Raw genomic sequence first — 25,778 nt, forward strand, 5'->3', positions numbered from 1 at the left:
GTTAAAAAACTGATTTATTTCCTTTCTTTTTATTTGCTTTCTGGTAGTTTTGTTATCTGAACTGAGTAATACTTGGGTTTACATTTTGTAATTTTATCTCTGCTGAAACTTGAAGATTGTTCTAGGTTTTCATCTAGGATTGAACAGCTTTTGAGGTGATCCAGTTGTGAAATTGTCAGTTTAATAATACTAGCCAACTGTTCATATTGTTATGCTGCTTTGATATTTTTCTTCTGTAATTCTGTGTCTTTCCTTTTGTTGTTTCACTAATTTCATAACTAAAATTTTGCTACTTCTCTTGCACATATTAAACACAAAAGAATATTTACTGTAATATATGAAATTCACTTTTTTTTTGCAAGTTGTGAGGTTAAAAAAAACAAACAAGTTCAATTGGAAAGGAAATTAGTTACCTAGTAAGGAAGGTCCTTGTCAGCAATGGGCTGTCTGGTAGCTTTTTAGTTTAATCCTTCTTGCTAATTAGGTAACAATCTCACTTGTTCCTAGTTGGTGAGTGAGTGAAAGAGTACTTATTTTATTCTGCCTACTAATCACTCGTTGAGATTTAAAAAAAGAAAAAAGAAAAAAAAAGAAACTTTGTAAAATTAGGGAGTTGTTGGGGAAGTGACTTTTTTTAAGTGTATCTAAAATATATTTAATTAAAAAGAGAATACGTTAAATCTTTTTTACCCAAATTGTTTCTTCAAAATATTATTGAAGAAGTAGGTGGACAGGAAAGAACATGAGATTTGGAGTCAGAGCAGCATTCACCTGTGCTTAATCTTAACCTTACTCTAATATTAACATTAACCTTACCTGGATTATCGAATGCAAGACACTAAAGGGAGATAATCACACCCTTCTTGACTTCTCAGGAAGGATGAGAACACCAAAGAGCAGTGGGAAGCCAAACCAGACATTGTCAGCAGGTTCCTTTTGGCCTGAAGGGTCTTATACCTTATCCAGAGTTTCCCTACTATCTTTGGCCCGCTACATCTTCCAATTTCTTTTGTTTTAGTTGAAACAGGTATATATAAATCCATCAGCATGGGAGGTATTACCCAAGCACATAGTCATATAACACAGGTTAGTAGTGATGTAACAAACAACATGAATCAACATGAGGAATTATACATACAAGTAGTGATGTAACAAATAATACAAATTATCAAATACAAGACAGCAAACACTACATCATGGCAACCCAGATTTCATAGAAAAAGGAAACAGTATGGTATGAAGGAAGGAGAGTAGAGAGAAGTTCTGGGTTCTAATTCAGCCTCTGCCACTAATTTGTTAGGTGGTTTGGGACAAGTAAAATAATCTCATAAAGTTCCTTTTCATTGTAAAAAGACTGTGATCAATGGAGATAATAAATATGAGAGTCTTATAGACTTTTAAACATTTTATAAACATCAGAAAGGTCGTGTTTTGTTTTGTTTTTTTTAAATTTCTTGATCGAAACTAAAAGCTCTTGAGGCAAGGTCTCAGACGAACCTGAATACAAAAAACATTGAGAAAGAGAACCAGCCTGGGCTTAACAGTAGAACCTTTAACAGCTCCATCAGTCTAGGATGCTGGTGAATTAGAAAAGTACAAAATCTAGTTAAAAGAGACAGTGAAAAATAAGAGAATGCCAAGTGCATTGTAAAATGAATGTTTAATAATCTGGCCCTTAAATGTGAACAAAGTCTACTTAGAAATAACTCAGAACACCCTTTAGATGATTCAGGAGAGAAAAATCAGGTAGCTGGGAGAAAGAAAAGCAAAAACAGGAAAAGGAAAAAAACAAAACACTGGATTCATAACTAGTCCCTCTCCCCCCCCCACCCCCATACACCAAATTAAACTTTGGAACAGTGCTCTCCTCCCCAGTTGTCATGTGTCCTTTGAAATACATGAAATACATATTGCTTTCGGAGATTTCTTTTTTCCTTCATGACTTCTCTTAATGTTTATTAGATCTTATTTTTCCCCCAACCTGAATCAACCTGAAATTAGTTATCTATATGTGAGTAATTTTACATCACCTCAGGCCCTGTATTCCGTTTCTCATATATCTTGCATGCAAATAAACAAGTTTAAAAAAAATTCATATGCCTATCCGGCTAAATTAAGTGTGTTTGATGAGAACCAGGCATGGCTGTCGCTATTTATAGCTTCTTTACAGTCTCTTCCCCCTGGGACAGCAAACTCGAGCGAGGGTCAAGCTTATAGGAGAGCGTTTCCCCTTGGCATTCACCGGGTGGCGCAACTCTTCAACACGGCTCAAAAACGCCGGTGGCCAACTATGCTTTTACGGGTAGCTTGGCAGGTTAAATGGGGACTTGGCTACTTCAAACTCCCCACTACGAACACTCCCACCTCAGGCCTTCAGGGGATGTGAACGCGTCCCGGTTACTTAATGAGGGTGGGGCCAATGTTTTACTGTCCTTGTTGCAGGCTACCCCCTCCTCCCTATCCCTGTGCGCTTTTCCCGCTGGGGGTGTCTTCGCTCTCCAAAAGTTTGGAGGGAGCTACTTATGAGCGCAAGTAGCTGTGTCGCCTCAAGCAGCCCCCGGGCTCTGGTCTCGGGACAGGTGACCAAGGAAGCTGGGATTTGGGCTAATCAGACAGAAGAGAAAAAAAGGGAGATTAAGCAAACGGAGCGATAAAGCGGAGTTCTCGCTGGGCGCCCTACGGCTACACTAGGGCAGCTGAGCCGGGCACCGATCCCTGTGCGCACGTGTGAAAGGGGCCGAAAGAGACCCCACAAGGGAAATGGACGCCGAGTGCAGTTATAAATACATGTGGGGACACATGGCTATGGAGAGGGGCAGGGCGGGGGCGGCGGCCGGGGGGATGAGGCTGTGGCAAGAATGTACGGTGGAAGCCAGGCGCCAGCCGGGGCTAAGTGTGGGTGTATTACGAGGCTACAGCTAGTAGCTGTACACACTCACCTCTGCCCCTGGTGGGACACACTTTACAGAAGCTGAGCTGCGAGAGAGAAATTTGCCCATAGTCCCACGCCAACTGTGGGCACTGCGGGGTCCCTTCCTGGGCTAGGGGTGGGAAACAGCCCCCCGCTTTTCCCAAAAAAGCTCCACTGGCCAAAGGGTAGGGAGAGAGGTATCCCTGCTGAGGCGCAGAACGCACAAAGAAGCGAAGCAGGCCGTGCGCCCCTCTGACCTCCCCCCACCCGGGCCGCCTCCACCAAAGTGATGAGTTTTGGAAGTGGCAGGGGCGTGGCATTGGCCGGCCGGGGCTACTCGCTTGGTGGGGGCAGCCATGCCCGGTCACGCATTAGGATAGCAGAGATGGCCGAGGAGGAGGAGAAGCCGGCTTCTCCTGGCTTGAGGCTCGCACGTTAAGTTTACATTACACTTCTTAAAGAAAAGATAAAGAAATATTAAAAGAAAAAAAATTCCAGCCTCGCCTTAGCCTGGCTTCTCCGAGTGGCCTTAGCCCTCCTGGGCTGAGGAGAGGGGGCAGCGCGCTTCAGGTTGGCCAGCCGCGGTCCGAGCTGTTGGGTAAGCGCAGGCAGAACGGACCGGGCTGGGCTGGATTGAGCTGGGGGATCGAGGTGGGGGAGCAGCTCAGGAGGGGCTGGGCCGACCTAGGCCCTCTCAGGAGGCCACAGTGTGGGGCGGAAAGTCTGGCTCGCTGACTCTATCTGGAGGAAAATGCTCTGGGCCTCTCGAGCAAAAGATACACTTTGATATGCCAAGCGCTTCCGTTCCACAACTTAAACAGGCTCCAGCTAGCTGGGATAAAGACCCTTCGGGATAATTGAGACTCATAAGATGTTTGCAGTTTTGTTCCTGAGCCTCCAAGTACTGTCTTGGAGAAATCTTTGGGAAGGGTTGGTTTCTTGAACTTTCTGGAGACTGGATTGGAATTGACCTTCAGTATCTTGAGTGTGTAATTTTCTTTCCAAACGAATAATTGTTTTACTGAATAGTTTGACTGAAAGTTGTGTTTTAAGCTGTGTGCTTTTTTTTTTTATCATCAGAAATTAAGTAAAATCTCAAGAATTATTTAAACATTTTCATGAAAAGCAGTTTTCTTCTAGCAACAAGTGATGGAGTACAAGCCATTGCAGATAGTTAGGTTTGCATTTCTCAGTGACCAATTTTGCTAGGGCTATTCAGAAATTGTGCTGGGTATTGGTGGGGGGGGGGGGCAAGAAAGGAACGGAGGGAAGGAAGGGAAAGAGGGAATGGAAGGAAAAAGGGAGGGAGAGAGGGAGGGAGGGATAAAACATAACAGGCTATAGCTTTAGTTAAAAATGACCTGGCTAAAGGTCTAGTCCATATGATGTTTAAGTGCCTATAGATTATCCAAAAAAAAAAAAAATAGCAATGCTTTTTATATATTTATGTTTGAGAATTTTTTTTCATTTTTAGAGAGCATCTGGATATGAAATTGCTGTAAATATAGTTTTGCTTTCCTAAACCTTTGTACTCTGGTGGGCATTATGCTATGACTAAGCTTGTCAGCATTTATAATAATAGGTAATATTTATAAAGCACCTTAAGGTTTGCAAAGTGCTTTACAAATATTTCATCCTCACAACAATTCTGGGAGGTAAGTGCTATTATTCCCATTTTACAGGGAAAAAAATATGGCAAACATAAGTTAAATGACTTGCTCAAGTTCACATGGCTAAAAAAGTGTCTGAGGCCCCTATTTGAACTGAGGTTTTCCTTAACTACAAGGTCCAGTGTTCTATTTTCTCTACCTCTTAGCTGCTTCTGAGCGTAATTTTATAAAGGCAGAGGTAAAGTTTTGACTTTACCATTTACAACCAAAGTATGTAGTCTGTGATTTTTAACATACAGACAAAAACAGCTGACACCACCTTATAACTCTGGAATTAAAATTCCCTTCTAGCTTAAAGATTTAATGTAGTGGCAATATATCAATCATATTAGGAAATGTATTTGTAAAACAAACATAGATTTCTGAATAACATAAAAGAAAGGAAAGGAGAATTAGTTGTATTGTCAATGTCTTTAAATAAATATCACCTAATCTGTTACTTTTCAATGGGGCAGTTTGATTCTTATTGGAATAAGTATCTAGGAAGGGTGCATGATCTTGGAATATAGAGTGATTGGCAAAAAATTTATAAAAAATAATTGTTATGTTGAATAGTAGTACATATTCATTTTCTTAAATAATTTCCACAATATATTTGTTATTCACATAGCAGTTTGTACAATGTTTTGCATATAAGGGGTGCTCCATAAAAGTTTGTTTGAATTGAATTGTAATGATGAATTGAATGTGTAATACATATATATAGTCTTTCTATGTAGCTTCATAGATGTGTGCATGTTAAGAATCTAAATTGTTATATTTCTTAGATGTGTCCATTCCTTGAATCCAAAGAACAAATGTAATATTTAAATACTGTCTGTATAAAGTGTCCTCTACAAATAGGCATAAATGTCAATAACTGATCACCTGTTACACTATCTCCTAAAAGTTCCCATATCTGGTCTTCATAGATCTAAACAAAACAAGGATATAAAATTTTGTGGAAACTTCTGCATCTCCTAGGATGTTAAAGATACAAAACTGAATTCAACTTGATTTGAAACTACCATCTTTAAATGTGAATTAGTATATATAAACAGAGTATGTAGTTTTATGATTTTGGTTTATGATTTTTTATTTCTGTACTCTGTGAGTATTTAAATAGGAAAAGAACACATTATAAAGATGCAGTTTAAGATTTATCCTTGAAATTGTAACAAAAAAAAAAACTTCAGTCCTAGATTTTAACTATTGTTAGATCCCCAGAAGATAGATAATGAATCTCCTTGAAAAGAGTTGTATTATTTGAATTCATATTCTATATTTCCATTGGGTTATAACCAGTTACCACATTTTATATAATTATAATTTCAAATAATGTTAATTCAAATACACATAACCACTTAAAGAGATTTCTTATTCATACCAATTGAGGACCTGGTTGTACATCACTTTTTTTTTCCTTTTCTGTATCTTCAAAAGTGCAATATGAAAGAAAATAGCAAGTAACTTTATAGTTTTGCTATCACCATTTTCTTAATAATAATCCAGAGAAATGGAGAAAATCATAATAGTTTAAATTCTGATTCTGGTTATCTACAAAATTTTATCTGCTTATGAAGTTCCAGATACCTTTTTATTAAAAGTGCTTCATTGTATCTATGCTATGGAAGATTACATAGATTTTAGATTAAAGGTAGATTTCAAAAGGTCTGTGAACTTGGAAGAGGGAAAAAAAAAAAAACTACATCTTTATTTCAATATAATTTGTTCCCTTTTAATATTTTGTATTTTAATAATAATTAATACTTACATAGCACATTAAACCTTGCAAAACACTTTACAGATATTATATCATTTAATCTTAACAACAGCTATGTAAGGTAAGATTATTATCCCCATCAAATAAAGAAATTGAGGCTCAGATTATTAAATGACTTGCTAGAATAATCCAACTAAAAAGTGTCTGAAGCCAGATTTAAATTTAAGTCTTCTGTCTCCAAGTCTAGAACTCTCTCTACTATTCATCTCTTTTATACATTTACAAATATTAGTCTTAAAAATTGTGCATATGTGTCATCAGACTACCAAAGGGACTTTTCACTACTCCTGTCCCTACACACAGAAAACCGCTGTTTTGGACAATTATGAGAGGAATAATAATTTTTTATTGATATTTTTGGGTTTTAAAAGCTTCAGAGATTTTGTGTGTGAGAAGAAAGAGGCAGGCAGGCAGACAGACAGACAGAGACAGAATAAGAAGAGAGATTGCTATACCAAGATTTAAAGAACATAAATCTGAACCTATGCATCTTCCAAAGGAAATTTTTGTATATAATTTATATTGCATAAAAATCAGGTTGTTTTTTTTTTTAAGACATTAGTGGTAACCATTTACTGAAGCTTAATATTGACCCTGAGTAATAATGAACAGAATAGAACTTGTACTGAAAATATTATTTATCTAAACCTCTTGAAGAGATTAATTTAAATCTGTGTGTTTCTGATCAACTATCTTCTAACAATGAAAATATTTCCTATATAAGGAAGCTATTATAGGTTTCTTAAATCACCATAACCTGAAAAATGTATTTCAATCACAGCTTTCCCACTAAGCTACATCACATCTTTTTCTTTTTTTTTTTCCCCTTAGTGGATATTGAATGTCATTCCTTGAAAAACATTTAATGTAGTTTCTGAATTAAAAGGAAAGTATGCTGTTTATTTAACTGGGACATTCTATAGGAAAAATGTTTCTATCACATTTTCAGATCATGTGATTTCACTGATTATTCAGAGAATAAATCTCATTCTTGTTTCAGCTTTTATGGAAGTCTACTTAACTTAATATCTGCTGGGTAGCATTTTTATAGTTCTCTAATTCATTCATCATTGTTTCATTCCTTTACAAAATAAAGGACTATTAGGCTCTAATTTTGGAAGCAGGTAGGTGGTGCAATGAATAGAGCATTGGGCTTACCCAATCTTTATTAGTGATTATGGACAAGCTACTTAACCCTGTTTGCCTCCATTTCCTCACCTGTAAAATGAATTGGAGGACATGACAAACTATTCCAATATCTCTGCCAAAAAAAAATTCCAGATGGGGTCACAAAGAAGCAGACCCAATTGAAACCACTCAATAAACAGGCTGTTTTAAGGTCAATAACAAAGCTATCTTCTGTTTGACGTTTAAAAATTCGAACATTTGTTTTGAAATTAAGCTGGGGAAGTAAGGTCCATTTTTTATATCTAAAAGGAAGTATTTAAATAATCCAAAAATTCTAATGGTCCACTTAGGGTTTTTAATGTAGTAGCCCCACCAGCTATAGTTCTAGAAAGTTTTAGCTTTAAGCTAAATTTTGCTGAACTTCTAGGTAGGATTGTTCACTGATTAGGATCTTATAATTTTATGTTCATGGTAGAGGAATTTTTGGATTAAGATTAAATTGGTCAAGCCAGAGAAAGGAGTGCTGGTTTTTGAATCAGAGGATCTGGGTTCAAATCTTACCTAAGATGATTTGAGGCAAGTCATTTGATGTCAGCATTTTCATGAATGAGTTGAGCTAAATCAAAGCTTCATAAACTATGAGTTATGACTCATATGGGGTCTGGTAACTGAATGTGGGGTTTGCAAAATTATGATTTATTATCAGTATATGTTTGACTTGTTTACCTATTTTATATATCTATATGCCCAGCATCATGTAAAAATTTCTTGGGTGAAAAGGGGTCAAGAGTGGAAAAAGTTTTAAGAAACCCTAGGCTAGATGGATTTGGGGGGTACTTTTCACTTCTAGATTTATGATTCTAGTAATGTTTCTAATTCATATCAAGACAACTTTCTTATCAATTGAATACAAATTAGAACACCTATTCATTTTTAAATTTAACTTTAAGATTCTAAGTATGGATATGATTTAATGCTAATTTTGGAAGGAAATTTGTAATCTGGAGTAGCACTTTTAAGAGATAATGTGAATAGGTTAAAGTTCTGACCTTGAAGAAAAATATGCATAGAAACACATTGACCATATTTGGATCTTTGTTTTTATTTCTCTTGTCACAGCCTCAAGTGACTCTTAAAAGCTATTATTTATAAACTAATGCAACATTCATTTATTTTGTGACAGTTATCCTGGTTAAGAATTTAAATTTCAATAAAACTAAGGAAAATGTGAAAATGATTGTTATATCTAATTAGAATTAGAAATCAGTAATTTTTTTTGTAACTAACAAGATAAAAAGTCTTAAATGTATTTAGCTTCGACAAATAAAGACTTAGAGGATATGTTAACCATCTATAAATATCTGAAAGATCAAATTGCCAAAGTGGGAAAGGAATTACTTAGGGTATAAAATAGAAGTTATGGAAGCAATATACTTTTTTCCAACATCCTAGGATTTATCAAGGATTATTTTTTCTGGCAGAGACCTTATCAAATTGTGACATCCGTTAATAAGGATTAAAGAGTAAAAAAAGAGAAATATGTTTACAATTCTATTAAATGCATGGAGTCTGAGAGAGAAAATAGGGAGCATATATTGTGTCTCTTTACTACAATATTAGCTTACTGAATCGTCTCTCGTGGGAATGGTACAAACCCATAGTTTGAGTAATTTAAAACTAGCATGGGGAAAGCACTGAAAATATGCCATTTGAGATCACTATGCATCAGGGAAAAAACAATAATTTTTGTGTTTGTAGTTTGTGTTGGTTTTTTAAATAGTTGTAGCAGTAACTTAGAAAACCTACATTATTTTAAACAATCCCAGGAGTTTTTAAAAATACAATAATAATTAAAGTTAAGCATAATATTATTGGATGAAGCACAAAATTGCTACAGTATTAGAAAACACCTTCATTATAAAGTTCTACTTATTTCCCAGATATATCTAAAACTGATTACCCTTGATTGCTTACCACGAATCTTCCCAGAGCCATCATAAATTGACACCTCTTCGATGAAGCCTCCCCAGTCTCTCTCCAATGAAAGTATTCTAGATTTCCTGAAATATTTTTATAGGTTTTTTTTCCTCCACACCTCAAAATTCTTCCACATCATCTGATGTTCTCTTCTGCTTGTTACAGTATCTGACAACAAAGTGATCCTTCCTCATCCAAGGCCAGTCCCATTACTTTATCCCATCCCTTGCCATCTTTTCTGCTATTCTGTGCCTCCAGTACTCTTTTATCTTCAGTTTCCCCTTATTTACTAGATCTTTCTGTAGATAACTCCATCCTTTAAAAAAAAAAATCTCTCTTCACTTGACCGTACCATCCTCTGAATTATTATCCTGAAGCCGGGTAGGGGTGGTAGAAGCTAAGAATCACATTCAAACTCTGCCTCTGACACTTTGTAGCTCTTGTGACCATGGAAAAGTTACACAAATTCTCTAAGCTTCAGTTTCCTTATCTCTGAAAAAAAAAATAGCACAGCTATTACTATTTACATTGCAGGGTTGTGGGGAGGCATAATTAAAATGATGTTTATAAAGCACCTTGTAACTTTCAAAGTACTACCTAGATGTCTATTAATATTGTTAATATCAATGTTATCCTATTAATATTATTATGCAATATTGCTTCTCCTTTTCATATACAAAAAGTCACCTAGTCTCCCACTAGCTTGCATTTGCTGATGGCCTTTGCAGTTTGACTTTCCACTCCACTAATCAACTGGAATTGCTTTATCCAAAGTTACCAGCCATCTCTTAACTGCTAAATCCAGTGGCATTTTCTCAGTTCTTATCCTCCTTGACCTCTTGACAACTTTTGACACTGTTAACCATCCTCTCCTCCTGGATACTCTCTCTGCCCTTGATGTTTTTGTCACTGCTGTGTCCCAGGGTTCCAGCCACCTGTCTCACTGCTCCTCCTCAGTCTTCTTTACTGGATTATCATCTATCTCCAGCCTTCTAAGTATGGGCGGCCCCTAAGGCATCTTCTCTCTCTGCAATTGCTCTCTTGGTGATCTCATCTGCTCCCATATGTTCAACTACCATCTCCTTGTAAGTGACTCCTAAGCTTAACTAATCTCTATAATGAACTTCAGCCCCCCATCATTGGCCATCTTCTTGGATATTTTCATAGGCCTGTTCCTCTTACCATCTCAGATACATACAGCAGTTTAAAATGAGTCTCATTCTCTACTCTCCCAAATTCTCTCCCTCCAACCCTCCCAATTTCTGATGAGGCTACCACTTTACTTTCAGTAACCCAGGTTAGGAGCCTCCTTTCCCCCTTATACCTGCTATCCAATCTGTTGTAAAGATTCAGTGTAAAACAGCCTTCCTCTTTACATCCTAGTCACTATATACTACTCTAGTTGAAATTTTCTTCATCTTCCTGAACTACTGAAATCCCTATTTATAATTGCTCTCTGCTTCTTTCCTCCTTCTTTCTAAATCATTCTCCATTCATTTGTCAAAATATACTTAAGGCACAGGTGTGACGATGACATTGTCTTACTCAGAAATTTTTTGTGACTTTCTGTTGCCTTGAATAAAGTATAAACTTCTCATTTTAGCATTTAGATCCCCCTATACACTTTTAGTCCGGTTCCAGTCTAACTTTCCACACTTATTTCTTCCCCTTCTTGAATTTTCTGTTCCAGCTTAACCAGTCTGATTGCTGTACGCTGAATTTGACCATTTTAAGTAGGAACTGCTGGCTTCAAGATTCTCAAGGACTGACAAATGAAGCATACTCAAGGTTGGTTTGCTTGCATAGGCTTTATCAAAAGATTTACTGAAATAGTAAGTTAATTAACAAACATTTACTAAGTATTTAACTCTGCTCCAAGCATTCTACTAAGTACTGGAAATACAAAATGTAAGAAAAAAGACAATTACTGTCTCCCAAAACTTAGATTCTAATAAGGAAGAAAATTCATTGAGGAAGTTGAAGGGGAAATGAGAAGAGATACAAGGGTGTAAGTACCTGGAGCAAGGGAATGATGGAAAAGTCTACAGGAGCTCAGCTAAATGAGAAACGAAAGAATGGATGGGCTACGTGCCTTCCTCAGATGGAAGCTCTGTCCTCCAGTTACAGGGAGAGGCGCAGGGGCAGAAAATACTGATGAGGTGGTACTAGAGTGATCTTCCATAATGAAGAATTTTCTAGGACATAAGAAAGATATCCAGAGAAATATACCCAGTAAAATAGGAATATAGAAATAGGTGAATTGTCTGAAGATGGCTATAAGCTGTCCCAAGACTCAGAATGGTTCCCTTGATGCTAAGGTATTTTGAATCCCAGGGATACCAAGTCCAGTGCCTTGGCATTTGTTCCACACAGATCTGCACTCTTATTAGAATTGAGTCCCATCACTTTGGGGGCAAGGGGTTGTCACTTAAATTAGAATTTGACACCAACAATCTCATATGAAGGGAACTTGTTTAGAGGTCATCTTGGGCTAGGTATGCTTATCCTCCACAGTGTTTTCTCCCGCCTAGATTCAGCAAATCCTGGGAGGCCAAAATAACTCTCATCCTGTACATATGGTCATAAATTTGGCAGTTTATCACCCGTCACTACTTTTACACAGGCTCGCCATGACTAGAATGTATGTACTCTCTGTTCAACTGTCTGTCAAGGCTCAGCTTAGGTGCCATTTTCTAATCAAATCCTCTCCTGGTGATGGACTCTTTTTGATTTTTGTCTTTGTATCTCTAGCATTTAGCACAATGCTTTATATATAGCAGATGTCTATATATTAATATATTTAATTGTGTTTTATTTTGTATAATATTTAGATGTATTTGATATAATATCCTATTAGAGGTTAAAGATTGTGTTAATATTTTTGTATGTACATTAGTACCTAGAAGGATATTTTTCACCTAAATTTTGGATTTTTACCATTTATGAGACAAATCTCTGGTAAGGAACATACTTTGCCAGTGAAATTGCATTCCTTCTTCTTCTCCTTCTTCCTCAGAGTCCCTTATAACAGTGAGATGGTGGATCTGGATTGTATTTAATTTCCAAATGTGAGAGAGCTTAGATTTAATATTTAAATATCTCCCCCAGTGTCTAGTATAGTATTTTTTTTTGGCTGAGGCAGTTGGGGTTAAGCGATTTGCCCAGGGTCACACAGATAGGAAATGTTAATGTCTGAGATCAAATTTGAACTCAGATCCTCCTGACTTCAAGGCTGGTGCTCTCTCCCCTGTACTATCTAGCTGCCCCAAGAATAGTATCTTTTAAGTGATTTTTCTTTCCCTGGAAATTGATCTGCCTAACATGTTTATTGAATTAAACGGAATTATTATATGTCCTCTTTGTCAATATAGCTAGAGAAGTAGGTAACATCTAGTAAATCATATGTTCTGTCTTCAAAGGACAGAAAATAAGCATTAGAATTCACTAAATAATCTCAAAAGTCAAAGGCACATTTTCACTTTTACATTGTTCTTTGGGATTTAAACTTTTTTTTCCTTTTTCTGCTGTAGAGTCTTGACTGATAATGCTGTAGAGTCTTGACTGATAAATGATCTTAGACCTGTATTTAAAGGCCTGTCTTTCATCCTATTTTTCAGTCTATAGGGCTGATTCCAGGGTGGACAGTAGTAACTTCCCCTTCACTCCCTAGCCCTCCAAAATATATGATCAAAAAGCTGGGTCTCTCCACGGCTAGGAATAAAAGTTATATTTCTTTTTCTTTTCAATTCCCATCACGCTTCCCAGCAAAAAAGAGCTGAAAAGAGGGGCAGGGAAGAGCACTGTGATCCTCTGCCCAGCATTTTTACCACCATAGGTACCGATTCCCCTTACATTAAATGGTGGCTATGACTAGGCAGGTAAAGTGGGGAGAAGGAATCTTGCTTTGCCCTATCTTGAGGATACTTCAGTATAGCATGCTTTTTTTTTTATTCCAAGTACATAAGGACATAAATTTAAGAGCTTGGAAGGGACCTTGAAGGTCACTTAGTTCCACTGTTTCATTTTTAAATAAGGAAGCTGAGGCCCAAAGAAGTTAATTGACTTCCCCTAGAACACACAACTAGTAAGGTAAATGTGTGAGTCAAGATTTGAATCTGACCCCAACTCTGTCCACTCTTAATTGTTCTGTGAGACTTGTGTCCATTTAGAAATGCTCTTGATACACCCTTTCCAATTTATATGTGTAGAATTTAAATATAGAAGGAGTTGATCTTTCTAGGATATTTCCATATAAGTGAAATAAAGGCATAGAGGAACTAAAATGTTTATTCTTATCACAGACTTGAGTTTACTAAATCTTACTCTTCCATTGATAATGCAGAATCAGTGAATGGTAGAAAACACTTTTCCCTCCTTAAATGTGGCCTCAGACACTTACTTTGTGACCATGAACAAGTCAATTTGTTTGCCTCAGTTTCCTTAATTGTAAAAATAGGGAAAATAATAGTAAGAAATGAGGCAATATGTGCAAGGTGTTTAGCACAGTGCCTGGCACTTAATAAATGTTTGTCCTTTCCTTCTTCCTTCTCTACTCTCATAGTCCCATAGTAATAGTAAGATCTTCCCTCTGCAAACATTTTAATTAGTACAAGAGAATATCTATTAACCAGCTTGTATAAAAGTTATTACAGGCCAGAAAACAATGATCTATGGAGGCCCTGAATTTTAATTATAGTATATTAGAAAAGAAGCTGTACTTAGTCAAGTTATGCTACTAATCCAGCCGATTGCTTCCAATGTTAGAGAATGGACCCCAAATGTTCATAGGTATTATTTGTGTCCAAGCTATGTCAGAATATTCCAAACTCATCTTGGACTGATCAGTCAGAAACACTAACATAGTGATGTCATTTGGTCCACTTTGAGAATGAAGAACAACAACAATAATGTAAATGGAATAAGATTGTTACTCATTTTTCTGTCTGTATAACCCCAGGAACACAACCACCATCATGTAAATGGAGTAAGATTGTTACTCATTTTTCTGTACTTCTGTATAATCCCAGGAACACAAGGTCAAAAGAAGGTACATGACCAAAATTGTACTGAGTGAGCCATCTGAAGGACAGTTTTCCAGTTACCTCTGTCTCTGTTCTATAATTGATCTTCTGCATACATAATATGACATCAGAAAAGGGACTCTTCATCTACTTCATCTAACCAGAGCACAGTGCCATTAGGACAGATCGTTCATTCTTCCTTCCTGCCTACAGGCTGTATAAGAAAGAGTTGATTCTTTATGGTTAAAATTTCCAGTGGGACTAGTGCTTATATTGGAACAGGCAAAACTCACCCTACTTAGGATGCTGTAAATCTCCTGATATATCTATCTCATAAGTAAAATGTCAACCTATTTCTTTTCATACAGACCAGAAGACAGACAACCATTTTTAACCTAAAAAAAAACTGCCTGTTGATAACATCCAACTTTTTATTATCTTTCTAACTTTAATGATATAGTAATTATCTTGCTTCTTCAGCTTTCTTTTAGCATTACCTGAAGCTTCAGATGAAGTCATTGAAAACTTACAAAATATAAGAGTTAGCTGGTCAGATCTGAAGGTGATAGAGCACAAAGCCTCTGTAGTTTGCATAAGTACTTGCCTGAGTGCTATCAGGTGTCCCATAATAATAGATGACAAGGCAGGAGTGTTTCTTCATCTTAGACCCAGAAAACAAATGCTAGTGACCTAGTATTCTAGGGCTTTATTTTGCCTCTTTAATAGAGGTAAGAAGGTTTAACTCCCAACCCAACTAGCTTCGGTAGAGTTTGGGAATCTACATGAGGAAAATCCATTCCTCTCTAAGGTGGTGAAGGCTTTCTAAAAAGCAAAGGAGAGCATTCCTTGCAAAATTTCTGTGAGTGGGAAGGGAAGGATTAAAATACATGCTATAGAATGAAGGGGAAGAAGCAAAGAACAGAAAGGAGCTAGTAATGGGAGGATGAAGATGAGGATGATTAAAAGAGAATGTAAAAAAAAAAAAGGTTATTAGGATGAAGACTTGAAGACAGGAGGGAATGAATGAAAGCAGGAAGAAATGGGAAAGGAACAAATTGGGAAGGAGAACCTTTTCAAAATAGAAAGAGATGATGAAATAATTGTTTATAAAACCCATTGCTATTTGTAGATGGGAAATAGTACACTGGCAAAAACACAGGAGCTGTAATCAGTGGACCTGAATTTGAATTCCTGTTCTCACTTAATACCTGAATGATCTTAGGCAGCAAGTTAGTTAACTTCCCCAGACCTCAGTTTCCTTATCTATAAAATGAGAGGCTGCTAAGGTCCCTTTAAGACTAATTTTTTTAAGCTTTAAATTTAAATTTAATCTTAAATCATAATTTTTTTAAAGTTATGATTTAAACTTTAAAATTAATGTTTCTATGATCCCATATTCATCCAATATTCCTGGAAAAAATGGCCAACTACTTTGACTTCTGTTACAGATGAATATTTTCTGTGAGTCACACTTACATTTCATGGAATAAAGTAGGGCTTTTTGCTATGTACTCACCATGGGATCTCACATTTCAAAGAGCAAAGGACCTAATCTTTCTCACAGAGGAGGTTCAGTCATCTTCATGCCTATTGGGAGGTTTATAGAAAATGAAACCTAGGCATGGCATAAGATTTTTGTTCAATTGTCTCATCATATCCCACTCCTCATAATCTCATTTGGGGTTTTCTTAGCAAAAATACTGGAGTGGTTTGCCATTTCCTTCTTCAGGTCATTTTACAGATCAGAAAACTGAGGCATGCAGAGTTAAGTGACTTTCCCAGAGTTACATAACTAGTACATATCTGAGACCAGATTTTAGCTCAGATCTTCCCCACTCCAGACCTGGAGCTCTATCCACTGTTTAATATTTATTAATATTTATTAACTTTATTTATTTATTTATTATTAATATTTATTAACTTTCACATGGTGCTCTTTAGAATGTTTCTGAGATTCATAGAGAGGACAGTTTTTTCTTGTATAAACTGGGACAGAAAGAATTTTTATCTTTTTTATACCCTAGAAATAAGTGGGGTTTTTTTCTTGTTAACATTTTTCTTTGAGAAATTACTCAAAAATCCCAGAAAGTTATGGCAACAATAATTCTCTATGTTAACATTTTTTTAATTTTAAATTTTGATTAAATGGAATGTTTGGGGGGATGAGGTTTTCTCAAGGAATCATGAGAGAGAGATGTAGTAGGAAAAGGGAGAGGGGGAAAGGGTCTTGGAAAATGACAGAAGGCTAAACAATGAGGGATGAACAGCCATGTGCTCCTGTAGCAAATATGCAGTATAAAGAAATCTAGAGGAACGGCTCTGGATTGTTGGTTGAATTCCCAATAGAAGGCTGATGGGAGGACAGAACCAAATGTCTCATAAGATGAGAAAGCACAAGTGGATAGCAGCTGGTGAAGCAGTGATTAGAGTGCTAGCTCTAGGGTCTGTAAGTTTTGAGTTCAAATCAAGCTTCAGATGCTTACTAGTTGTATCACCCTGGGAAAATAACCTTAGTTTCCTCATCTGAAAAATGGTGTTTAATAACACCTTCATCCCAGGGTTGTTTTGAGGATCAAATGAAATAATAATGTTAAAGCTCAGCACAGTATCAGGCACATAACAAGAAGTATGTAAATGTTAGCTATTTTTTTTTTTATTATTGGAGAGAGTACCCATATTGATGAGAACACAGATTCTTTAACATACGGAAAGAAATATTGTAAAACACAAAATCCTTTTATATTAGAAATATTCCTGGAATATATAAGTACATTTCCTTTCCTTGCCTTAGTTACATACACACACACACACACACACACACACACACATTTTTCCATGATTTGGAATTTTTCTCAGGGTTATCACTTAGAAAATCAACTTTGATTTTCAATATTGTGGATGTAGACTTAAATGTCATTAGATTGTACTGAATTATAGTTTAGTTTTTGTAGATGTTTTTGTTGTTTTTATCTTATTAAAACAAAACCTGCTATCAACGTGCTTTGTTGCAATTTGTCTCTTTTTTATAGAAGTAGAAATCAGGAAAAAACAAAAATAATTCAACCACTTGTGAGTTGAATTCTTGTCAATTGACAGTTTTACTATACATACCTTTCCTACTAACTGCTATTTAAAAAAAAAAATTCTTGCCACCAGAGAATTTATTATCCTCATTTGAGAGTTGAAAAACTAAGGAAATTACCAAGAAAATATAAGAAGGTGAAATAGGATTTAATTAAATAATCATTTAGCAGCTATATTACATTTTTACTTAAAATAACTTTAGTGTTTCAGTAGCATATGGAAAAATACATTTTGACATAGTTAATCTTTTTCATGTCTGAAAGATTCAGAATATAAGAGTAGATATTCCATGAGAGAGAGGGAGAAGAGGGAAGAAAAGAAAAAGAAATTTACATGACAATTTTATTATATATTTAAACAGAGTAACAAGATGTACATATTAGATTTACAATTTCATATGTGATCACCTTTTTTATTACACTACATTATAGAAATGTTGGTTTTATTCCATAACTTAAAAATTAAATAAATAAAAATGTAAAAGAACAAAGAGCGCAAGGGGAGGAGGAAAGGAATTCAGTTTTGCTGGTAAGACATAATCCCTACCAAAGAATTTTCTTATAAATGGTTAAAAAAAAAACACCAAAGAAAAAATTGTAGCAAGAGAAAGAAGGATGTTCTAGTCATGCCTGAAACTAGCCTTTTTTTTTAACCTCATCAAGGTAATTTGTGCATCTTTCCATGGATTTATAGATATATTCAAGTCACTTTAGAATGTATGAGGGTATATGGTTATAGAAAAGATCTCTTGAAGCCAATATTGTACTGTTGAATAAATGTTTAACAAGTGGCTCCCTTCCTCCTCCCCCCCAAAAATGCATACAAGGCATAACATCTGCATTATTAACATTTTCTCCATCACTTTTCTAAAGGGTAATCAACATAACAATAAACCAAACCTTGATTTGTATCAGTTTGATGAATTCTGAGGCATAAATGCTCACACTGAAAATTTAACATTGAGTTCTCTAAAGTCAATTTGGAGTTGGCCCCAACACACCCTTGGTAAAGCACTACAAAACCATATGATTCACAAAGACCACATAAACAAAAAACTTACAGGACCTAATAAGATTAGAAAACTATATTGAGATGAGAAGTTTAAAAGATCTCAAGATAGAGATGGAAGTAGACCCTTCTAGAGAGGAAGAAAGGGGACAAGACATAATGTGGTCTACTGGTCATCCTGCCATCTAGGGGAGAGGGTGGAGGGGTAAGAGGTAAAAAATTGGAACAAGAGGTTTGGCAATTGTTAATGCTGTAAAGTTACCCATGCATATATCCTGTAAATAAAAGGCTATTAAATAAAAAAAAAAGACATAATGTGGGCCAGTCAATTAAAAGCAGTAATGCTTTAATTAAGTATCATATTAAATACAATCTAAGCTGATCTGCTTTGGTAGATAAGAGACCATCACAAATATCTGGGTGTTTTGTGGCTCCTGACCTTCAAAGGTTTAAGTGATCTAGGATCACTAAAGGAGAATCACTAAGATCACTAAAAGGAGAAAAGATGTTGCTAGAGTATGCCCAAGAGTAATTTTGCTTTTAATGGATTCCTAATAAGATGTGGGTATAAAATATTTTGGTGTAGGTTCCATACAAATCATACCTGATCTTGATTCCTTATTTTCTCCATTCTTTTGCAACATAATCATCTCTATTTCAGACTTTCTTCTCTCTTCTCTAGTATCTAAGCATATCCTACCACATACTGTACTTTAAAATAGGGGGAAGCAATGAAGGACTTGATTTCTAACCGTTTAGTTAATTTTCAAAACATTTATTAAGCATTAAATTTTATTTCAAGGACAATTAAATAGTGCAGTGGTAGACTGGAAGGAAGTCAAAAAGACCTGTCTTCCTGAGTTCACATCTAGCCTCAGACACTTACTAGCTGTGTGACCCTGGGCAAGTTACTTGACCCTGTTTGCCTCAGTTTCCTCATCTGTCAAAATGAGCTGGAGAAGGAAATGGCAAATCACTCCAGTATCTTTATCAAGAAAACCCCAAATGGTGAGGTCATGAAGAGCCAGACATGGCTGAAATAACTGAACAACAAAAATTTTATCAAATTAAACTTAGTCATTGAACACCTACAATGTAAACCACCGACAGTTCCAAGGTCTTTTTCTTGGATCTTAAAACCTTTTAATTTTTTTCTACCTCACTGCTATTTTACTGCTACTCTCCAAACTGCTCCCTCCCAGATAATTCACCTCTTTATTTTCCTGTAAATGAAGTCTCCTGATCTTCAGTCATATTATCTCCCTATTTGTTAGGGACCTCTTTTATTTCAGTTTCTAGTTCAAGCTCTCTTTGTCTCTCTCTTGAATTATGGCAATGGCTTCCTGATGGCCTTCATTCTTTTTTCTTTGTAATCCATCTTCTACAAAGTTGCCAAGTTGATATTCTTAAATCATAGATCCATCCATAATCACACTTAGCAGACTTTTTACGCCCCTTTTCCATACTTTGTGATCCAGCCAAAACAGCTTCCTTGCTGTTCCTCATAGGAGGCATTCCATCTCTGTGATCCCTATGCATAATGCCGTCCTTTCTTGCCTCCACATCTTAGAATTCCTATCTTCTTTCAAGGCTCCAAACAAACTGTGCCTTTTACAGGAATCTCTCTCCCAGCTGCTCCTTTCTCCTCCCCTCCTCCACCAAAAAAAAAAAAAAATCACCTTGGGTATATTCTGCATTTGTATTTTCTTATATTTATACACATTGTTTAAATAGAATTCAAGCTGCTTAAATGCAAGAACTGTTTTCACTTTTGCAATAGAAAGGATGAACAGAGGCACTCTTGCTTCTTATTGAAACTTAAGTACTTTGCTGGGATGAAATAACTCTTTATTGATCACTAGTGCTGAGGAATTCCTTTCAAGGTAATGATTGGAGACTAAGAATCAGGGAAAATGGACTCTTATGAATGAACCTTGCCCTGTCTGTTGTCTATGAGAAAAACTATAGAATGCTTCCATGTAAATACTTCTTAGTGTCCCCTGGGTCACAGTACACACATTATGGGAGTTCTGCCAGGTTGTTAAGGGTTGATTTTTAATTGACCCAGAGAATTTAGATCTTTTTAGGAAGCATCATATCCTGGAGACTCTCTTTGAGTTAGGCTGATTCTTTCTGAGCTAGCAAATTTGTCCTAATGTAAAGTGATCTCTACCTCTATTTTGATGCCCAATGTTTTACAAGGATGCACTGAAGAAATTTTAATCTCGACATTCATATGGATTGTCCTATGTATTGGTAGGGATCCACTAGGAAATTATGTTCCCCTGTATGCTGAAGAGACACATGAAAAAAATTTTCTTGCAGGATAGAATGTTTTCCCACTGGAAGGCAAAAGATTTCTTTGTCAACACTAGGTTTCCTTAGATGGTTTTGGAGTTTCTCTTGGTTAAGACTTTTTCCCAAGTATGAAAATTTGAATGTATGTGTATGTATGTGTGTGGGGGGTATTTTAAATTTTCTTTTTGCTATTGTTAACTTTTTGTGTTATTTTCATTTTACTCTTTCCTAATTATTTTGGATTGTGAGAGGCACTTAAAAACTTCAAGGCAAATGGGAGTAACTTATGAAAATTTGGTTTGAATCTTCATTATTTTGTATTTGGGGAAGAATAATCTTCAGCTATGGTAATTATGGACCCTCACCAAAAAAAATGCTGTTAATCTGAGGAATAAGGATATAAGAACTATACTGAATGGATTTTGCTGTGACCCTTTGTACGGCACTCTGGAAGTCACTAAAAACTATGCTGTGTGCACTTTTTTTTTTAATGAAAGGCACTAGAGGAAGCACTCAGATGGAGTGTTTGAGTCTCCCCTCAGAGAGGTCTCCAGAGAACTGTCCAGAATAGGGGATATGGGCAAACGTGCCAACAGCACTCCAGTTTGATTTGCTGAGACAGCAAATATTTAACTAGGAGAAGAGTGTACCACAGGCAATCAGGGATACTCCTTATTTGACAAAATGGAGCACTTCCCATGGAGCTAAAGGTACACTCTGATTCTCTGTTGAAGAGAATGTTCCTTGCTGAGATGACGTAGACACCACTGATTGAATTCCAGTGAGTGGGGGCAGGGAAAAATGCATCAAAGATGTTTTATGAATAAGACTTAAGAAGATAGATTTTTGTGTAGGAAATACCTTCCTCTAAAGTCTATAAGAATTGTAGGAAAAGATCTATGTGCATCTTTGTATCCCTAGCTCCTGATACTTAAAGTAGGCATTTAATATATATTCATAAATAGATTGGTTGATGTTACTTACCTCCCTAGTAAAAATTTCTCTGATTTTTTTCTGCATTCTCTTACCTTTGTGTAGTTGTATAAACTGCTGCCACTACTACCAGGAAGCTTCTCCCCAGAGCAATGAAATTTAGAAGGCCAAAGAATGTACCACAATCAAAATAATTCATTAAAATTAGATATTAACAAGGAATTGTTAATGACACCCAACTATGAGACACTTTAAGAAACTTCAACTGTTGACCTGATTTTGTCTTAATTTTATCTTGGTAGTCTTTACATGTTATGAATTACAAAACATATTTGAAAGGTCCAAATTGTGCTGCATGACCCATAGCCAAGATTGCCAGTTAAAATGCTGCAGATTGCATCATTTAGGTGTCTACAAAAACCCTGTGAAATAAGTACTACTGTTTTACTGTTGTGGAAATTGAGGCAGAGGTTAAATCCCTTTCTAGAGTCACATTGCTAGTGGTTATGGATAGATTTGAATTTAGGTTTTCCTGAGTCCAGATCCAGCTCTCTATCCACCGTGCAGCAGAGATCCTATGAAGTACTTATTTTATACCAAATTTTGAACTAAGTGAACCTCTAAGGAAGTACAATGGATGAAGTGCCAGGCCTAAAGTCAAGAAGACTCAACTTTGTGAGTTAAAATCTGGCCTCAGACATTTACTAGTTGTGTGATCCTGAACAAGTCACTTAACCCTGTTGCCTCATTTGTAAAATGAGAAGGAAATGGCAAATCACTGCAGTATTTTTGCCAGGAAAATCCCAAAGGTGGTCATGAAGAATCAGACCTGACTGAATAACAAACAAAAACAACAGGAATGTAGATAACAGCATCCCTCTACATATCTTAGTTTTGCTCAAAATCTCAATGCTTTCTACTTTTTGATGTATACCCAAAGAATATTCTCACATATTTTAATTAAATTCATTTCCTTCTCCAAAAACTTCTTCATTGAGGTAGAAGAATTAATTGACGGAATTCAAGTTGAAATCACCAGTGGACATTGGTTAAGTTTGGGGTTATCCTAAAATCCAGGTGATTCTAATATTTTTTTCCTGCAAAGTCAAGAATTGTTTCTGTATTTTCTTTTTCATTTTTGCTCCTTTGTAGGCAATCATTATTAAGTGACTTGCCCAGGGTCACACAGATGGTAAGTATCTGAGGTTATATTTGAACTCAGGTCCTCCCAACTTCAGAATCAGTGCTCCATCTGCCCTGCCCCGTCTCTGTATTTTCTTGATTTAGTGCTCTGAATTTGTTGCTATAGGAGTTTTTGATGGGGCATTATTTGCAAAGACTTTCTAAAACAATCCTAATGTATAGTTTTGGAACAATTTGACCCAGAATGGAAGCATTTTCTGATAATCTCATGCTACATCTCAGACATAATTATGCAAGATAGGTTGAGTAAGACTGAGCCTATTCTGGGATTATCTTTCTTTCCATTAATGATGAAAAATAGGTCATATTCCATCAAGTGAGATCAATCAAGATGTGTCATTTTCACATTTCAATGGTTTTCTCAAGGCAACCAAATCTCTTACTAGCTTCTAGTATTCAGGTCCAGTATTTTTGATAGCTTGGGATTGGGAAACGGATTGGGATACAGATGAGACCTGTGATTTCATTGCTATATGGAATTTTTGTTTGAGGAAACTCCTTCCAATGAATATTGGCAACTTCTCCACAATTGAGTCTTCTTTGCTAAAGCATTGAGAAGGTCACACAGTCAATATATGTCAGAGGCTCCAAGACCAGCTTTTTATCTACTATGCCATGATATTTCTCCTTGATAAATACCTTATTTTATTCTGGGGACTTCTCTTCCAAATATTTTGATATGTCATAATATTAAAAAATTACTTAATTTTAGAGAGAATACATTTGACAGGTTATACAGTGGATTCTGGAAAGGATTTTTTTTTAAATATTTGAAAGTAGTTGCTTCAGTAATTTTTCTTTCCTTTTTTGTTATGCTAAAATATTAGGATAAAAAAAGTGTCGAATGAAAGTAAATTATTTAGCATTTACTCTTAAATCCACAACTCCAGTCTCTTACTTCTTCAACTCATTCTTCATCTAGTAGTCAATACAGTCTTCTTAAAGAAAGTACAGATTTGACCAAGTCCATTTTCTTCTCAAAAGTTTCCAGTGGTTTCATATTAGTCCTGCTTCAATCTGACTTCAACCTACATTTACATCCTTATTTGACATTACTCTTCATAGTAGTAGCTCTAACTTCTTCCCGAGTTGGACTACTGAATTTAAAATATTCCATCTCCCACATCCCCATGTTCACTTAGCCTTTCCCCATGTCCTCCATCCTCACCTTTGCTTCTCAGAATTTTTATTCTCTCTCCAAGCTCATCTTAGGTGCTGCCTCTTCCATGAAGCCTTTTCCCCAGTTAAAGATCAGAGTATTCTCCTTTCTCAAATCCTTATCTTTACATATCAGTATACTAGCTCAGTGCTGAGGAGGCTCTGAAGGAAAGCATGGGAGAGGAGAGGGATTAGACTGACTACCAAATTGAAGGTCTACAGATCTATTGTGCTAGCCTCATTGTTGTATGCCTGTGAAACCTGGACAGTATACCAGCGCTATGCCAGGAAACTGAATGGCTTCCATTTGAATTGTCTTAGGAACATTATGAAGATTATTTAGCCGGATAGGATACCACACACTGAGGTCCTTTCTCTCTCTTTTTTTTTACATGTTAAATCTGTTAAAGTATATGTTAAATACAATATATGTATACATATTTATACAGTTATCTTGCTGCACAAGGAAAATCGGATTTAAAAATAAGGTGAAAATAACCTGAGAATTAAAACAAAAATGCAAACAGACAATAACAGAAAGAGTGGAAATGCTATGTTATGGTTCACACTCATTTCCTATAGTTCTTTCACTGGATATAGCTGGTTCTGTTCATTACTGAACAATTGAAATTGATTTGGTTCATCTCATTATTGAAGAGGGCCACGTCCATCAGAATTGATCATCATATAGTATTGTTGTTGAAATATATAATGATCTCCTGGTCCTGCTCATTCCACTTAGCATCAATTCATGTAAGTCTCTCCAGGCCTCTCTGAAATCATCTGCTGGTCATTTCTTACAGAACAATAGTATTCCATAATATTCATATACCATAACTTACTCAGCCATTCTCCAATTGATGGGCATCCATTCAGTTTCCCGTTTCTAGCCACTACAAAGAGTGCTGCCACAAACATTTTTGCACATGTGGGACAAAGGGTATGCACAGTTTGATAACTTTTTGAGCATAGTTCCAAATTGTTCACGGAGGTCCTTTTTCAAATCAAACTGCCAGACATTCTACTGCAGAGAGCACTATTGCACTGGCCAAATTGTTTGAATGCTAAATGTATGCTTTGCAAAAAAAGTATTTTATAGAAAACTCACACAGGGCAAGCCTCACAAGATAGATAAAGTGATATGAGGACACTGTATTATATGGGAGACACTGACATAGGACCATCCAATATGGCGTGCCCTCATCAGAGAAGATGCTGTGCTCCATAAGCAAAATAAAATTGAGTTAGCTTAGAAGAAATGCAAAATGAGTAAAGTTAGAGAAGCCATCCCCAAATGTTCACAGGAATTCTTTGTGTCCTACCTGTGGCAGAACATTCTGAACTTGTATTGGTCTGATCAGCCACAGTCAAAATTATTGCAACTCAATTCTAACATAGTGATGTCATTTTGGTTCTATTCGAGAATGAAGGACAGCAACCCAAGCCAGCACTAGCTTTATCCCCTCATAGAATGTAAGCTCCTTAAGGACAGAGACTTGTCTCTTTTTTGTCTCTGAATCCTCAGCAAGCTAACACAAATGCCTTACACACATTTCAGTGTATCTGTGATCTAAATGATATGTGGATTCTTACTATAGTTAGTGTTCTAAATTAAAATCCAGATC

At 36.1% G+C, this 25,778-nt stretch overlaps 1 protein-coding gene across 2 annotated transcripts in view; it reads left to right on the forward strand.

Annotated features, from left to right (window-relative positions):
- Positions 1–3,093: 3,093 nt before the first annotated feature.
- GJA3 (gap junction protein alpha 3) overlaps positions 3,094–25,778 on the forward strand; it is a 34,991-nt gene continuing 12,306 nt past the window's right edge. The window contains exons 1-2 of one of the 2 annotated variants that reach the window (XM_031960829.1): positions 3,094–3,509; positions 11,139–11,236. The gene's annotated coding sequence lies outside the window, so the exon portion shown is untranslated. The remainder of the gene's footprint in view (positions 3,510–11,138; positions 11,237–25,778) is intronic. The other variant, XM_031960830.1, reaches the window with a different exon arrangement.

The sequence above is a fragment of the Sarcophilus harrisii genome, chromosome 3, assembly GCF_902635505.1.
Source record: "Sarcophilus harrisii chromosome 3, mSarHar1.11, whole genome shotgun sequence".
Classification (NCBI taxonomy): domain Eukaryota; kingdom Metazoa; phylum Chordata; class Mammalia; order Dasyuromorphia; family Dasyuridae; genus Sarcophilus; species Sarcophilus harrisii.